Below are 11,624 nucleotides of genomic sequence, written 5' to 3'. Positions count from 1 at the left end.
TGGGAGCTTTGGTGCTCTGTGAGAGCCGTGCCAGGCTGGGAACCGCTCTGAAACTGCTGACACAGCAGAAGGGAGAAGCAGCAGCGGCGTGATCCCCGGCACGGCATCGCACACGGGCCAGCGGGAGGAGGCATGTAGCCTTGGGACAGCGGAGGTCAGTTTCTCCCTCCTAGGTCAAAACTAGCAAGCCGGCTGGTGAGATTGATCCACACACCTGCCCGCTTGAAAACTTGTGAGCACCTGGGTGGCAGCGGCTGGGGATGTGCGCGGTGGCACGCGCTGTCCTTGGGGCTGGCCGGGGACAAGCAGCCTGTCACCCACCAGGCGCTCTGCTGCCCGCCTGTGCCGGGGCTGTGCCGGGAGGCTGAGGGCAGGGCGGCTGCTAGCGCAGGCTGGCCCGGGCACAGCCGCAGGTGTGCCGGCCCCGCTGGCAGCAGCGCGCACGTTGCTGACCGCACGTACATGCCCGCAGCCCAGAAGGCGCTGGCAGGGGCCGCGTGTCCCGGGCTCCCGGCCGCCCCTGCCGCGCTCCTTGTTTGCCTGCCAGCCAGTGCCCCATCGGCTTCCTCCCTCCCTCGCTCTAGCTTTCTTTTTACTTCTTTTTTTCCCACTCGCCCTGTTGCATAAGGAGAGGCGGAGGGCATAGAGAGGCGATGCCAGCAGTGAATGGGAGGCAATAGGGGACGGGACAAGGGCTGGGGCATCACTGCTTGGTCTGTTTGGAAGGAGATGGGTGCTCATCCCACCACCATAATCGCTTCCAGAGAAGTCACTTCCTTCCCTCCTTCTGCTCTTTGTTTCACACCACAAAGGAGGAGCGGACGGTCTCTGTGCCAGGCAGGGAGCATGTCTCCCGTGGGGGGCAGCATGCTCCAGGCAGCTGCTGTGCCTACGATTGTGTCTTTGTGCCGGCTCCCTGCTGCCCAAAGCAGAAGAGTTCTGCTGCCCAAAGCAGAAGAGTTCTGCTGCCAGGTGGGGCTGGGACCCCTGGGCCTCTGCCAACATGGACCAAGTCATTCCTTCCCCTCCTTCCCTGTGCCACATCAGGGTCTTGCTCTGACACATAGGGCTGGATGGCCTGGCCCAGATTTTGGGATAGGTGGCTGACCCATCAGGACATTGTACAAAACACAGTGGTGGCTCGTGATGAGGAGCTCTGTGACAGAAATAATGTCAGATGAAGGGGCCTATATGCTGGGCCTATTGTCAACTCAAATGATGGATGGAGGATTAAAATGGACACACCAGGACCCTTCTGGACATTAGTAATGTGCAGGGGTTGCTTGCATTTGCGTTTGTTAGTGTTCCCTGTGATGTCCAGGAGGATGTCTCTCTCCCCATTTTTCCTTCAAATCCCTGTCTCTTTTCCACCTTGCACCAAGTTCTTTTCCCCCAGCTTTTCCAGCCTGAGTTCTTTGCACTGATATCGGGGAAATCTACCCCTGTATTGTCATGACCCCAGGAAGGCAAAGGTACTATGGCAGTCTCTTGGCCATAGTACTGTGCAAAGCCCTCTGATGCATTTTTCTCTGTTTCTCTTTTGCAGGTGACCCAGGGCTGAAGGCAACCAAGTGGACTGCGACTCAAGGTTTGAGGGGGATCTGTGAGTTTTGCTTTAATTAACCTGTGAATCCTGCTTACAGTAACAGCACCTTGATACTTTTGTTCTTTAATTTTTGCCTTCCATTTGTTTCCTTTCCAGAAACTCTGTCCTCTTGAGTTCTCTGACTGGGAACAGTGAACTCATCCCTCACGCAGGCAGGCTCAGGTTCTCATGGTCCCTGCCCTAGACTTTCCAATCACTCTACCTTTCATAGTGTTGCCCCCTGTTACTAAGAGAAAAGGTCAAGGGTATGATTTTTTTCTTTGCACCCTCTTATGGGTAATGTGTCTTTCTGACTGTACCCCCATGGCATCACCCTCACTCACCATCAGAATGTCTGCTCACATCCAACATGCCCACAGATGTCAGGGGGCAATTTGCCTCAGTGAGACCTCATGCCAGCAATACATGTTGTGCCAGCAGCCTCAGTGCACCAGTGGGACTCACTCCATGTGCTCCCTGTGAAGCTTGCCCTGGCCACGCTTACAGTGCTGGCCCTCACAGCCAGCCACATGCTGCTGTCACCTCCCCTGATGCGTGTCTGAAGGAGCTGCTTAGTGACCTTGCCCATTTTGTTCCTGACTTGCTTAGAGACCAGAATGCCTGTTTTCCCAGACACATTGCCTTGTGCTGGCATGGCAGTCACACACACTCCAGCACTTGTGGGTGCTGCTGGATATCGTTCTGTGTCCTCAACATGGAGGTGTTTCTCCCTTCCCTCACACAGGTTTCTTCCTTGGCATTTGTCCCTTGATTTCTTTACTCCTGAGCTCTTTGCTGTTGGTCTGGCAGCAATTTCAGTCTCCTCTCACTATCTTGCCCATGGAGATGGTGACCAGTGAGGCCACAGGGCAGACTGGGTGGTGGATGTCACCAATCACAGTGGGCTCCACCTCATTTTGTCCTAAGTCTGAGCCAGTCTCCCATTTTAGAGAAGTCTGTCCATTGACTCTCAGGGCTGGAGAGTACAATTATGTGTGCTTGTATAGCTTGAAGCTTTCTAACCAGCCCAAGTAAGTGGTTTTCACCTTTTCAGCCAGTCACTTCTTGTAGGAAAAGACACATCCGTTCTCTTTGAGTACAGATCTCACAAATGAGTACAAACCTTGCACATGCCAGCACTGGATTTCTTCTCTGGAGGAGAATCTCCTGGCCTGCATGTACCTTTGGCTCTCCAAAATCATATTTGAATGAAGAAAATCTTCCTTCAGCAGAAGGTTTGTGCTTTGCCAACAAAAAGAAATCCCTGAATTTGTTGATGTTCTTGGGAAACTTCTCCAAATGCTTTTCTCTGGTACTGCAGGGGCAGTGTGGACAGTGCTGATTTCTTTATGTGAGCCCAGCGTGTCTCAAGCCATGCTTGAAGCTGCGGGTTGGTAATGAGGCCAGTCATTTGTTTGGGCTCCTGTGGATAATTCTGTCAGGGCCAAGCACTCTGCCAGTGAGCTTCTTTTAAGGACTGATTTTCTTTTACACAGTCAAGACTCAGACAGCCTATTATTAACCTCAGAGCCTGATGGCTTGCTTTGCATTCCCATCCCTGTCTGTGCTTTCAGTGATTCCAACACCCAGCTACTGCACTTCCATGCACCCCTGTTGCCTTCCTGCCCTAGCTTAGAGACCTGCCTCACCAGACCGCTTTTGTAAATGTTGCACCTCAGTGAAACTTGTCATGTCCTTCACCCATCCATAGAGAAGAGGCTCTATGAGGAAAGCTTTGAGTTTTCAGTTATCGTATCCCAATTACTTGTCCCAGCAATCCCATGGAGTAGGGAAACATGGCCTTGATCTTCTAGGTGGGTGAAGAGATGTGGCAGCAGCAAGTGGAAAGCCAATAGAAGAGAAAAGAACTTGAATGCAAAGCTTCAGGGTGCCAGGCTTAGGACAAATTCCACCAGTCCTGAAGGAGAACAGTAGGTGCAAGTATGCATTTTGCCCATACTCAAGCAGTGGTGTCACCACTGACAGCAGGAAAGGATGAGGGGCTTTTTGAACAAGGACTCATAATGAGACTGTTCCTGAGCTCAGATCTCCTGCTTAAAAAGTCCCTTGACATGTGAGGAAGCAAACAGTAGTGAGCATAGTGGGGCAAACCTCAGAGACCACAGGAGGTCCGAGGGTGCCGGGCAAAAGAAGGGCAAGCCTCTGCCAGCATATCTCTGTGGAGAGGTGAAGCAGGCATCCAAAAATAGCTCACCCTGCTGCCAAAAGCAGTGAGCCTTTGATAAACAGTTTAAGAATAACCTTAGTGGGAAAGACACTGCAGCTCCCTCCATCAGAACTGAATTTGTGTCTTGTTTGCATTTGCATGCCCTGCCAGCTTGCCATGGAGCATGTTGCTCATGTGATGCCTGCTGCCTGCAGATACTGGCCCTGGCTGCAATGTGGGCAACCATGAGGGACTGGGAACATGCTTGGCTATATTTTTCTTCTGCAGCAAGGACTTGTCCTGGTTGGAAGCAGGAGCAGGGAGGCAGTCTGATGGGGATATGCCTGGTCAGAGCTACAAGGTGCTTTTTGTGTTGCAGCTTCCCATCCCCCCGTTGACACGAGGGGATGGCTTGTGTGGCTGTCAGGTGGAGAGAGGAGAGTGCAGGGTGGTCTGCCACAGGAAACTGGAGCCAGATGAGCTAAGGGCCAGCATGTCCTGGAGAACCCTTCCTAGGGAGTCTGGGTTTTGGGGACACTCTGCTTTGTGCACCCTCAGCCAGCACTGGGATGTGGAGTAGTGAAAGAGAAGTTCCCTTCCTACCATCTTTCCACATCTCCAAGATAACAGCGCAGGCCATAGCCAGGAGATCACATTGGGATGCAGCCCCATTCCCATCTGGCTGCCCTGGGATAGCAGCACCTCTCTCTAGGGAAACTGGGATTTTGTGGGCTGAATCCCCTGGTGTGCTGGTTCTGCAGTGGGGGACCTCAAAGCTCTGGTTACCTGCACAGGAAGCCTTGGCACACAGCAGAGCAGCAGGGCTCATTGCACTGATACGTGCTCTTGGACACTGTGGCTGCAGTGCTGTATGAAGGGACAATGCTTATATCCCCCTTAGCCCAAGGCCACCACACCCCCTCCTCTGGGTTCTGGACACAGACCCTGCCCTGCCCCCCTGCCCCAGCTCCCTGGCAAGGCAGCCTCCAGAGCAGGGCCTGGAAGGAAATAGATATATACTGACAGAAAAATCTTATACTTGGAAAGGTTATTGTATTGCTCTGGTGGGTGGGGGAGAGTGTGATGGAGGTGGGGCAAGGCAGGGGCCGACAATCCTTCTCCAAATGCTGTCACCCTAGCACAGTGATCCTTGGAGAGCCCTTGCCCTTCTGCTGCCAGCAGGCAGGAGCCAATTAATGGCAATTAGGGTGGAAGAGGAGAAGGCACCCCTTTAGCTGCCTCCAGAGCGGCCACTGGGAGCACTGGCGCTGCTCCACACTGTAAGGTTATTAGAGTTCTCCCCCATATTGTCCTTGGAAGAGATGCTTTGGACCCATCTGCTTGGAGCAGTGAGATGAAAGGGAGACACCCCTTGATGTGTTTGCCTGTTCACACAGTGCCTCTATGGGGAATCAACCTGAGCACATTCTGCAGCACCTTCCACCACTGTTAATCATCCAGGCGGGTTACCCTGGTGTCTGAGGTCTCCCAGGCAGAGCATGATCCCCCAGGGCACACATGTGGTTTCTGCCCCACATAGTGAATCATTTTCCATGAAACAAAATGCAGCAGGCAAGAGCAGAGAGCAGCGATGAGGCCAGAGTTTCTGGGGCAGAGGGCTAGCCCATCTCCATGAGGAGAAGGAATAGAGGCACAGCTGACAATAAGTGGCCAGACTGCTGCCATACTGGCCATGGCTTGGTCCCAGGGCTCCTCCTGGGCACCTGATGCTCCACAGCTGGATACTGGTAATCTCAAAGCCTCCCTCTTATCTGCATATACTGCCATAGCACATCAAACCATATGGAATGACAGTGGCTGAGCTTCTAATAGCCTTGTTGCCTATTTTGTTCCAACATTTGCAAAATCCCCTTCCTTGGCCATCACTTCCTCCCCTACAGCTCAGGCAGCTGAGTGTTGCACTATATTGGGAACGGCGAGGCAGTACGACATGGACTCTCCTGTGAGTTGAACAGGAGAGCTTAAGGTTTATTACCTCAGATCTTCTTTTATAGACTGATACACAAAAGTCCAGAAAGGTAAAACTCTTACTGGTCAGTAAACTAACACATCACCATCATTCATCAGTGGTGTACACCACCCCTTGACCTTCTCTTGCAAGAAAACAAGAAACTGACAAACAACACCTGCAAGGCTGTCTTTTATCTCTGAGGATTGTTTTAATTCCCCGTTATGATTTCCCAGCCCAGTTTCTCAGGCGAGTCTGAGAAAGTTATGTGGCCTGCTTTTCTACAGGCACTGTGCTCCCTGCTTGCTGCTTGCATTTAACATCCACAGCTGAGGAACAGCAGAGGCAGAAGATGGGGCAGCTCTGTGATATGTCATGAAGACATCTACTAGGCTTGCAGAAGAGATAGTCCTTCCAGTCCCTGCTCTGCAGGCCTGAGTGCCTCTGGGCACCAGTGTCCTGCCAACACAGAGATCCCACTGCAGCAGAATTTCCTAATATGTTGCCCACAGCACCCTTATTCCTTTCCCCCTCTCCATTATGCTTCTTGAACAGTTCCTCTTCCTCCCTAGGGGCCACACCTCCCCATCCTTATTTTCTCACACTTTACTGCTCCCAGTGTCACTGTGCCCATCCTGTTTTGCTCCCTGCATTATTTTCACTGCCAGGGGACTGCAGCGAGGGTGAAGCTGGAAGAAGAAACAGGTGCAGCTTTTACCACTGGGCATGGGCTGTGGTGGGATGGGAGGAAGGTCCATGGCAACTCACCATTTTCACAGAATCTATATTTTTCCTGCATCCAGGAGCTGCTGCTGCTGCTGGATGGACTTCAACTTTGTCTTGATGTGGAGGAGAGCAAGAATGCTGTCAAGGCCAGGCATCAGTCTTTCTGTTGCAAACTCCAGGCATGATTGGTTTGGGTCCAATTCTTCAAAGTTCTTTGCAGACTAAGTGGCTCTACTGAGGTGACTCTTTGGGAAGGTGCCTTGCTCTGCCACCTCCCTCTTAGGCTGGATGGCTCCTTGCGTCTCCCAGCCAGCTGAGCATGCTGTGCAAAACTGCCATCTCCAGCACTGTGCACAGAGCACCGTGTAAACAAAAGGCTGTAAGCATGCTGCCTCACAGCCTCCAGAGCAAAGGTGGCCCCAGGGCACTTGCCATGGATTTTCCACCCACAGGTGCCACCACCCTTCCGGAAGGAAGCAGTCAGCCTTGTTTTGAGCAGCTGCCTTGCAAATGCATCCTCTCTAGCATGCAGCTGCCTGACCCGGGACAAAGCAACCTGTGGCCTCAAGGAGTGAAACACAGCATTGAAAACTGAAAGTGTTGCACACAGACAGAGCAAGGGATACTCTCCACCAGCTCCTGTAACAAGCACCTTCCTGCTTTTCAGTCTTTGTCAGGAAAAGGAATGATCTCTATAGTTTATTATCCTGCCTGGTGCTGCCTTTGCATCTGCTGCAGAGCAGAAATTCAAGGAGATTGATGCAGACCTTGATCTGCTTTGTGGAAATACTTCTACTGTTTTCAGGTTAGGTAAAGGTGTTTTGTTAACGGATCCTACCTGCTGACACTAAAGAACATGAGATTCTCTCAGATTTTTTGCCAGCATTCCTCATACTTTTGTGTTGCTTCAAACAGGAAACAATGCTCATGGAAAAGCTTCTAGCAGCTCCAGAATGAGTCCCTGGAAACTTGGTGAGCTAGTTGCAATGCAGACTTCAGAAGTGCTCTTACCACATGTGCTACCTCTTGGAAGCCAAGGAGGGATTCCTAGGGCCAGGAAGAGAGAGTGTATGCCACCATGTGGCAGTAGATTCCCAAGTGTGGAGCTCAGGAAAGCTTCAGGCAGGACCAGCTCATTACTCAGGCAGGAGGATGGCCTGGCCATCACAGGCAGAACTTCAGTGAGGAGCTATGACCTTCTGTGCATGGACAGGGAAGTGCTGTACAGGCAGCCTGTCCCATCTTCAAGGGCACCAGCCATCCCCTCCATGAAGATAAGATTTATTCTGCAATTGAGTAGCCCTGAAATTTACCATGGAAGACAATATTGATCTGAGAATTGTGTTCTAGTACCCAAGACCCATTATTCACAGTGACAGCCTGCAGAGCTGAAAATAAACAAAGAACAAAGTCAAATCAAGTAGCTTTGGACAGAAACCACCCCGCCTCCAGGCAGAAAACAACTTCTAAGCAAGAGAGACAACTTCTGAGGAAGAAACTCTTTTGGAAGCACATTATCCTACTGACGCAAAGCTTCTTGTCTTTCTCTCAGAAGCAGCTAAAAACCTGCCTACTAGAAAACTTTGGGCAAGATGGAGGCTTACCTTCTTATCGTCTACATTTTCACTGTAAAAAAAATAAAAATAAATAAAAAAATTTTAAAAAATCATCTTTCTGGCAATGAAGAGAGCCCTAAAAATCTGAAATCACTGTAAAAAGCCACTGCATTGTTTGTAGTCTGAATTATGCTGCAATGAGGACTCTGAGCTGTCACTCATAGCAATAGGCTCTTAACTCTAAACTCAGCAATGTCCACTCAAGCCTTAGCTTCCCTCACTACTGCATGCTGCCTGAGGATGTGTTTATCCCTAGGGTCTGTACTGTCCTCCTAGATAGCAAAATGCCTATTTCTCCTTCCTTAACAGCTCTTCCAGGGTGTTGCACAGTAACTGCTATCCTGTATTCTATAAATATAGCACTGTCAGCTTAAAACACTTTTGAATATAGAGAGGAGTAGCTGGAGACAACTACCTAGTTGGGTTACTTTGGTATTTCATTCTCTTAAGTGCTACACTGTAATTTGAAGGTGGGAATGAAGATATTGATAAGTCTGAGGTCCTTTGCCTGGAGATCCAGGTAGTCCAAAGGGCCCTGTTCCCAAAAAATCTTGGAGTAAACTTGTCCTAAGCATCTGATCCATGCAAACTACTGCTGTATCAAGGTTTAGCTGACTTTGGTTGCTGGGCCCTGATCACCCCAGGTGTTTTCCAAATTCTCCTATTCTTTGCTTTTCAGAGGAAGTGTGTCTAAGAGGATAGACCATGCTGGCAGACCTCCAAGGCCATGTGCTGATTTGCCCTGGTGGAGACTCCAGCCTGTTGCTGTCTGGGAAAACCAGATCTGTATGCCCTTGAGAAGAGCACATAGAAGATCAGAGTGCAGACTGAGGAAAAATGCACCAGATTTACCACTTCTGCTTCCCTCTGTGCTTGTGCATGGTAGAACAAAGCATTGCGTCAGGAGGCAGGGTGAGCCTGTGGAAACCAGATGCATGGAGGAGGAGGAGGAGGAGGAGGAAAAAGAGGAGGAGGAGGAGGAGGAGGAGGAGGAAGGACATGGCGTCTTCAGTATCAGGATGGAAATGTGGCACTCCAACTTTCAAAGGTCATCCACTTGGGCTCACACTGCAGCTCACACTGGTTGGACAAACAGGTCTTCATATACAGTAGCAAACACTCAAAACAAATCAAAAAGCATTTGAAAATATCATCCTGTCTGGCTGTTCCAGATGAGTTTTGTAGTGAATCTGGAGGTGCCCTTTTCCTGGAGTGCTGTGCTCCCATTATGCTGCCCACAAGCTGCATGGGATCAGGGCTTGGCACCATGGGTTACCAGAGACAGTCACCTTAATCAGCTTAAATCATGGCTTGTCTCAGGCCTCAAACTGTGCCACCCATCCCAAGGGAAGGTTGCTGAAACAGAGGGTGACTGCCCTGAAAATTCCTCCTGTGGTCATTTTTGTAAAGTCCTGCTTAACTCAGAAAGGGATGGGGAAAAAAGTTAGTGGCATTCTGTCTCTAAAAAACAGAGTGTTTCATCTGTGATTCATTTTGTCTGAGGATTTGGCCTGTTTTGCTAATTTGTGGGAAGCCAATTCAGCAGAGTTGGTAACCAGTTGTTTGCTGATGCTGCCTTTGGGATGGTTGTCACCTTCCACCTGGGAAACGTGAGGAGCCCCAACAGAGATTGGGCACAATAATATCCTTGGAGATGTGCAGAGATGGGCCTCTTGTGTCTGTGGGGCTAGTCTGGCTGACTTTTCTTCTTTCTTTGAAAGAGCAATAAACACCTCTGGACCACCCCATGGAGGACTGAGTTGTAGCACATTGTCCTCAATTTGCCTTCTGCTCCCACTGCCTGCTGTCTTTGCTTCTTTGTGGCATGTGTGAGGATGGATGTCTGTCCCAAGAAATTGTCTGCAGTAATTTTGCAGTACCTTTGACATCTGACAGACCACTTGTGGCCCACAAATCACAGGCTGAGAAATACTGTATGGGGTGATGTCTACTGAGTTGCCTCCCAGAACTCAGGTTCTTTTAAACACATGAAAAGAAGCAGTTTTTGTCCTGGAAAAGACATTGCCTTGGGCAGACAAGCATGGGGGAGGCAAGGACAGGGACACCCCAACCACCCAGCTGGACTGTCCTCTAGCCCAGGGACCTGACTCTCCCACAGTTACTGTCTGAGCAGCCCAGGTGAAGATTTAGGGGGTCCCACTTGCAGCTGTGCTGTGACATGAGATAGGGATGCTGGCAAAGGGCAGGCAGGTAAGGAGGTGCAGTGTGGGTCTGTGGTGGGAGGGAGCAGAGGGGGAGGAGGGAGCTCTCGCCAGCCCCACCACACTCCAGCAATCAAAGCCCAGCCTCTGTAATTAATACTATTTAGCCCAGGTTAGTAGCAGAGGAAAATGTCTCTTGTCAGCCTGGCTTTGCCCACTGGCCCTGATTTAGCAACATGAAAGCATTTTTTCTGATTAACTGTTCACTGAAGGAGATAAAAGAGATGACCATGAAAAGTTTTCTTTAATGTGATGAATGCAAAGGGACTGGTAGAGCTGGAAAGGGTGAGAGAAGAGAGACTGCTCTGACAGTAGATGAGGCTGGGCTGGGAAAAGGGTGTAGGGCCGAGCTGGGGGGGCTGGGATGGAGTGGGCTGTGAGGCAGGGGCAGAACTGGGGGGTGTCCAGGACTAGTCTGGCAGGGGCCCCAGGATGGGAATAAGTGGATAACCAGGACGGAGGCAGTGGTAACTGAAACATTTCTGAAAAGAGAATGGTAGCAACTGTAATTGTTACAGATGTATATATAGATAGATATGTATATATGCATGAGGTTTTTTAAGGCTTTTATGAAGTTGCAGTCTGAGTGCCAAATTTCACTGCTCATCTCTACTACTAAGCTAAAAAGAAATGTTGGTAGCTAGGAAACAAAGTGAAATAGTAAAGTTCAGTTTCTAACATGATGTGGTTAGGATATTTTAGGGAACAGTGATGCTGCTTCTACTTTGTAAAATCATAGCAGGGGGTTGAAAAGCTATATTTAAAATTTATTTATATTTAAAAGCTAAGCCATCCCTTAAAAGAGATTTCACTGTCATGTAGTCCAAACTGACCTTCAGTGTGCTTTTTAAACTATACATTGTTGACAGATTACATTTTAAACTTTTCTCAAGATGGACAATGAAGTTGGTCTGACCCACTTGAGATTGGTTTCTGTGTTTTGGGTAGGTACTTGCCAGAATGAAAAAATAGTAATTTGGAAGAGAGAGGGAGAAAATCCAAAGAGCATCCCCAGTCAAGTTAGTTTTTGTAGTTGTTTGCAGAAAAAGATTTTGCCCTGATGTTTTTTATGTATTTAGGGATAGAAAGGGAGAGTGTGTGACATAAGATGATTTCAATTGAGAGGTTCTTATTGAAAGGTAATTGTGCACAAGGTAGAGGATGAAAGTCCTTATAGATAAATATCCAGTCACAAAAACTGATGTGTCTTGTACAAGCTGATTGTGCTAAAGGGGATGTAACTTTACGGGCAAGCCAGCGATCATTATCTCCCCAGGATGTGCAGTGAGAAGCTCAGACATGCACAAAGGCATCATCTGTGTTCGACATTAGGTTGGCT

General features: G+C 49.5%; 1 long non-coding RNA gene across 5 annotated transcripts; it reads left to right on the top strand.

The window, feature by feature from the left end:
- Positions 1-39: 39 nt before the first annotated feature.
- On the top strand, positions 40-8,989 carry LOC131578180 (uncharacterized). Of its 5 annotated transcripts, XR_009277397.1 has the most exons (5): positions 40-154; positions 1,547-1,603; positions 2,688-2,820; positions 4,041-4,113; positions 6,525-8,070. It is a non-coding gene; the product is annotated as an uncharacterized LOC131578180 (long non-coding RNA). The 5 variants fall into 5 exon arrangements; XR_009277399.1 differs by lacking the exon at positions 2,688-2,820 and having other exon boundaries at positions 1,547-1,588; XR_009277398.1 differs by lacking the exons at positions 2,688-2,820; positions 4,041-4,113; positions 6,525-8,070 and adding an exon at positions 8,743-8,989 and having other exon boundaries at positions 1,547-1,588.
- Positions 8,990-11,624: the final 2,635 nt, after the last annotated feature.

This window comes from Poecile atricapillus, chromosome 3 (assembly GCF_030490865.1).
Source record: "Poecile atricapillus isolate bPoeAtr1 chromosome 3, bPoeAtr1.hap1, whole genome shotgun sequence".
Lineage (NCBI taxonomy): Eukaryota > Metazoa > Chordata > Aves > Passeriformes > Paridae > Poecile > Poecile atricapillus.
Note: the sequence above shows the minus strand (reverse complement) of the source record. Positions and strands in the feature narration are given on the sequence as shown.